The sequence below is a fragment of the Nuphar pumila genome, chromosome 7 (genome assembly GCF_984573655.1).
Source record: "Nuphar pumila chromosome 7, dmNupPumi1.hap1.1, whole genome shotgun sequence".
NCBI lineage: Eukaryota > Viridiplantae > Streptophyta > Magnoliopsida > Nymphaeales > Nymphaeaceae > Nuphar > Nuphar pumila.
This window is the reverse complement of record NC_143255.1, coordinates 40576006-40582118: the sequence shown is the minus strand read 5'-3', so window position 1 is coordinate 40582118 and position 6113 is coordinate 40576006. Positions and strand designations below refer to the sequence as shown.

Below are 6113 nucleotides of genomic sequence, written 5' to 3'. Positions count from 1 at the left end.
ATAAATGCTTAGGATAAGGTTCCTCTCGCCGAAAAAAAAAAAAATCAAAGGTTTAGGATATGAAGTGTTTGCTTTCAATTGTTTGCAGCAAAAAGACAGGAAAAAGCAAGCCACTGATTTTGGTCGCATGCACGGGGTCGATTCTAGCACGCAGCGAGAAATCATGAAAAAATGGCGTATCGAAAAAAGAAATCGTGAAAAATGAGTGGTCACCAGAAGCCTCGTCCCATCATACTCTTGCTATACATAAAGGCTTGCAGCTAGCAAACAAGAGAGATCAGAGATAACCCAAAGAGATGGTGAGAGGCAGAGCCACAACCCCACACATCTTCATTGTTACCTACCCTGCCCATGGCCACATCAACCCTTTGATGCAGCTAGCTAACCGTCTAGCACACTCTTCCCTACTGGTCACCTTCATCTCTGTAGACCATGCCATAGACTCAATCCTCAGATCACAAACCAACAAACTTCCCAACCTCAATTTTGAGTCCTTCTCTCTAGGCTATACCAACAAAGATTCAATCACCATAGAAGCCTACTTTGCACGTTTCCGTATTGAATCATCACTCTTTGTCTCTGGCATCATCAAGCAGCACAAGCCCACATGCATCATCTATGACTTTGGTATGCCTTGGGTGCTAGAAATTGCAAAGCCACTAGGCATACTCTGTGCCTCTTTCTTCACTCAATCTTGTGCAGTCTACGCCATATACTACCTCTACTACCATGGTCTTGTTTCAAACAAGGCCTTACTTGAATTGGGCAACCTGGCAAGCCATGACATCCCTTCTCCTCTGCATCCTACCAACAAGTACCCTGCTCTCACACCACTGCTTCTTGATCGGTTCACCAATTCTAGTGAGCCCACTTGGGTGTTTGTCAACTCCTTTGATGAGCTTGAAGCTGAAGCAGTACAATTCATGCTTCCCAAGAGAGCTCTCAAGACCATTGGCCCTTTTCTCCCTCCTGGGTATTTCAACACACACTTTAGTGAAACAGGCATCAATGCATATGATGGTGGTGGTGAGAGGGTGAAAGATTGCATTCAGTGGTTGGAAGGGAAGGAAGAAGGCTCTGTGGTGTATGTTTCATTTGGGAGTATATTGGGGTTGTGTGATGAGCAGATGGAAGAGTTGGCATGGGGTCTGAAGGATAGCAAGAAGAAATTCTTATGGGTAGTGAAGATCCCAAATGAGCACATAGAAGTGCAGGGGAAGAATAGGTTGCCTGAGGGGTTTTCGGAAGAAACAAGTGAGCAAGGATTGGTGGTGCCATGGTGTCCCCAATTGGATGTGTTGAGCCATCCCTCAGTGGGGTGCTTTGTGAGCCACTGTGGGTGGAACTCAACCCTTGAGAGCCTGTGCATTGGGGTGCCCTTGGTGGCCATGCCACAGTGGATGGACCAACTTACAAATGCAAAGTTTGTTGCTGATATTTGGAGGGTTGGGGTCAGGGCCTTGGCTGATGAGAGGGGTGTGGTGAGCAGGGAGGAACTGGTAAGGTGCCTGAGGGTTGTTATGGATGATGGGGAGAGGGGAAGATCAGAGGTGAAGGTTAACAGCAGTAAGTGGAGAGATACGGCGAGGGCAGCAGTCAATGAGGGTGGGTCCTCACGGAGAAATTTTGAGGAGTTTGTGAACCAGATTCAGAACCACGCGTGTACGGTTCAAGCGTCCTCCGGATAATGCTCTCTCTCTCTCTCTCTCTCTCTCTCTCTCTCTCTCTCGGGCGCAGATCAGGTCATGCTGAACATGAGCGTTTTTGCTCATGCGGACATCGTGGCCGTCTGTTTGCATTTTGGATGAATGCCACGTGGTTTTGTTGACTTTTGAAATTTTTAAAATGCAAATCGGACGGCCATGATGTAAAAACGCTCATGTCTCTCTCTCTCATCACAAAGCTACAAAGCTAAGTGGATAAGTTCACTCTTTTTTTTAGACAATATGAGTGGATAATGTAAGCTTTTCATTGGCAAAGTTGGTGGATTTCTCTCTCATAGTGACAAATATCGACGCTATTCTGAAAATATTTTCAAAACGATAATTTAATTTGCCATTTTAATCATCCAAAATATAACCATATTTTCAAAATATCATGATATTTTTGTTAATTGTAAATCTCAAAATTTATTTTTTTAGTTAATTTCATAAAAATATGTGCTTTTATTTTTATATGTTGGTGATGGGTGGTTTCCCGTTGGATGATTTAAATATATATATATATATATATATATAGAGAGAGAGAGAGAGAGTGTACAAGAAATGTGAAAATTTTTCAATTTCTTATGAAATTTTGTTTGCAGTTATTTTTGTCGTTTTAAACGTTTATCACTGTGCATACAAGTGCAACAAGATCCGATCATCAACAATGTCATAGGACCAAGGCATGGCAGAACTACTATCAACACAAATAATCAATGCCATGTATTTGTTTTTGAATTTATAACGAAGAAACCGCACCTGGCATGAAGACCAGATCGTGCGAGCTCAGCCCGCCATACCTACAGTCATCGTGCCGGCAGCGTAAAACTTCAAAGCTAGGACCCCTGCCTCCTAGGCCTATGCTGAGAAAATGTTTAAAAACTAAACTTCAATGAACCACCTTTAACCTGACTGAGACAGTGCTTAAAGGTTGAGATTTAATCAATTTTTTAAAGTAACAATCAACTGAATACAAAAATTGATCAAACGACTGCTTGAGTTACAGTCGGTCCACCTACCTAAGCCAGGACAGGTAAACGAGCCAAACCAACTCGAACAGAGCATGTTAAAACTCTTGAGACGAGCTTAAGCTCATTTAAAGCTAGAGCTAAATGAGGTGAGCACGAGCTAAGTCATTTAACAAAAGTGCAATTTTCAGAGTTGCAAATAATAGAATTGGAACCTAAACCTACTAAGCCAAGCTCAAACAGACTAATTTACAAAATAAATAAGTATTTCAAACTTGTAAGCAATAGGATATTGTTTGCAAGCCAAACACACACTTCAAGAAAATAGGTTATCACTGGCCCATTAGCAGCTTGATGCCACAAATGATGAGGTTTCACTTCTACCTTCTTCAATTTATGATGTAATAGTTGATAGCCTATACAAGCTAAGCGGACCTAACATTGGTTGTTTATGCTCAAGCTTGCTGAGCCTATTTTAGGGATGGCAGTGGACCGGGGATAAATGGGCCCTGCCCCGCCTCACCCCGTTTGGGCTAGGGATGGAGGTTAAAATCAAAAGCAGTGCGGGGATTGCCTTGCTCCGCCCCGCCCCCATCCCGTTCCCAATCCTTTTTTAGGGATAGCAGTGGACTGAGGAAAAATGGGGCCCCACCCGTTTTAGACCGGGGATGGAGGACATAAAGCGGGTATGGAGGTGGGGATAGAGGTTAAACTCAAGACCCATGCGAGGATGGATGGCAGGATTTTGATACGGGGCGGGGGTGGTGGTTTTTCATCTTGTTTGCTAGCCCTACATATACCTCTAGATAACATCATAACTCTTACTAATTAATGATAGTTTTAATCCTTCTTTCGAAATGGTCCAATCTCTCTAAAAAAAAAACAATTTAAAAGAAATGCTTATTGTTGGAATTCATAGAAAAGTTGTTTATTGTTTAAATTTCTATAAAATAATATTGATTTAATATGAAGAACCAATAAGATGGGAATCATGGACTAACATATGTGCAACTTATCCTATAAAAAAACACAACAAAATAGACATATGCATGTCCTGCATCATATCTTCCACAAGGAGCTTTTTAAAGGTAGAGGACATAAAGTTGAGCATAATGCTGGGCATTAAATGGTGGACCTCTCGATTATCCATTACAAAATATATAGAGCATCACTATGCTGGAACAGGAGCTTCTGGAAGTGGGTGAATTTCCTTTATTTTCCCCCATTTTATAATCAACCATGCCAAGAGTAATTGGCTTTCTATCCCTTATTTGTTTTTTGTTTTTTGATAAAAAACCTATCAATGATCCAGTACATTAGCAGCCACCCCGGGTGTTCTAGTAAAAGCACGAGCAAAACAGGTTAGTCAATTGGGATTTTTTTTTGCTATTTAGATAGACCCAGCAAGCCCTGGTGCTACTACTATTTTTTTTTTTTTGATGATGAGAAACCCTCACCAAGAACCGAGTCACCTAATGGGTCTGCCTCCTGACTCAAGGGTTGGTAAACGAGCCAAATGAGCCGATCCCAGCTGGTTCAAGCTCGTCTCGTTTACCATTATAACTCAGCTCATGCCCGTAGGTAGGTAAGCCAAGCTCGAGTCAGCTGAGCCGAGACACAAACTGGCTCGTGTGAAAAAGAAACATTACGCCAATGACAGGATTTGAACCTCAAACCTTTCTGTCACATGCCTTAAAGACTAACCTCAAACCTCTCTGTGATAAATATTGTAGTTGATTTATATATCTTACTCGAGCCAAACCTAGCTGAGCACCATTTGTTTGTGCTGGACTCATTTTTGGTTAACCAGCTGCTCGTGGCTCGGCTTGACAGCTTCATGAACCGAACAAGACTGAGTTCATGGAGAGCCGAACCACGAGCTTCTCGGCTTGTTTCTTAGCCCTAGCTGCCTCCTTATCAAATAAACCCTGGTTGGGGTCACCTACACCCAAGCCCTTGTAGAGTCCACCAGTTAAAGGGCACCCGCACACCTGGTGGCAGTCGAACTTGGGACGAAGGGCTAAGCACTTTCTCCCTAAGCCTCAAGACATAAAGACATGTTGATGTCTTGTAGCTTTCAATCCTTGAGTTAGAGCACTACAGACCAGGGAGGATATGTGACACATGGATCCGGACCTGATTTTTATTGGTATTAGGCTGGGCCATTGTTCAGGCTCAGGTTGGGTGCATGCTTGGGCCATGTAGATATATAACCTGGCTCGGCTAAGGGTGGGATGGATGGGTTACACTCGGTCTTACCTGGTTTTAGGCCTCACCAATTAGCCCAAGCCTGGCCCATACTAGTACGTGGGTTGCCTGTGTTTGGCTTGAATCCAGGTCTAGCCATTTAATCACATAAGGTGGCCACCAGGTGTGCAAGTTGAATGCCTTTAACTGACAGGATCCAGATCCATCCTTTTTTAGTGAAACCCATTTTCCTTTTTTCCCCCTCTTTTAAATTTCTCAAAGCTTGCATATGAATGTGATAAGTTCGTATCGATCAGACAAGGTCCAACATCGAAATACCCAAAGATGGGACCATTGTGAGAGGGATAGCATATTCCTAACTTGATAAGCTTACTGGACCACAATGTGAATTTGGGTGCATTGCAGGACCAATCAAGATCCATCATCAACGACCCTTGGTTTATGACAAAGACCGTGAAACTGCTTAGCGTGATAGACCACAATGTAGATTGGGGTCCATTCTAGAACCGATCAAGGTCCAATCATCAGCAACCCTAGATTGAGGACAAATTAACACCCGTAAGGTGAAATTACGACTAATTCATGTTCTACGAAAAAGCTGGAATTCCTGATGAAGTTATTTTGGTGTTTGTTTTTCTTGGATATATAACTGAGGAAAAACGAGCCCTAAGGGGGTTGGCGCATGGTGGGGTTGGGCTTTGACTGTCAGACAAGCAGTTAGGGTTCGATTCCTATGGGACCCTTGCACAAGCTAATGCCTAGCATAAGGCCGGTGGCAAGGGTCCCAACCTTGGACTTTCACACATTTGGTAGGCTGAGCTAGCGTGACCATGTATTTGACCCTATATGCGGTTTATTCGAGTAATAAATCCCAAAAAAGAGAGAAAAAAACTGCTTCAGTCCGGTTGGAGTTACTTTCAAGAGGAAAAGCATACATACTTCACACACACAGAGAAAACATGGTTAATTTTTTTTCTAATAACTCAATTTTTATCTTTTTTATGCTCTTACTCTCGCTTTATGTATCGATGGAGTGGAGGGCTCACCGTGAGGGGCCCCTCACGATGGGTGAGGATAAACCTCACTCCACCCGTCGATCATGGGGGGCGAGGTTTATCCTCATCCCCCATGCGACAAAATGAGGAAGGCAGTTCCGCAAATAAGAAAATCGTCTTCCCCTTATCTCTTTTTTTTTTTTTTTCTCTCCCACCTGACGATCTCGTCGGGTGGTTTT

At 43.0% G+C, this 6113-nt stretch overlaps 1 pseudogene; it reads left to right on the top strand.

Moving 5' to 3' along the window:
- The first annotated feature begins 296 nt into the window (after positions 1–296).
- On the top strand, positions 297–1688 carry LOC149832023 (mogroside I-E synthase pseudogene; annotated as a pseudogene).
- Positions 1689–6113: the final 4425 nt, after the last annotated feature.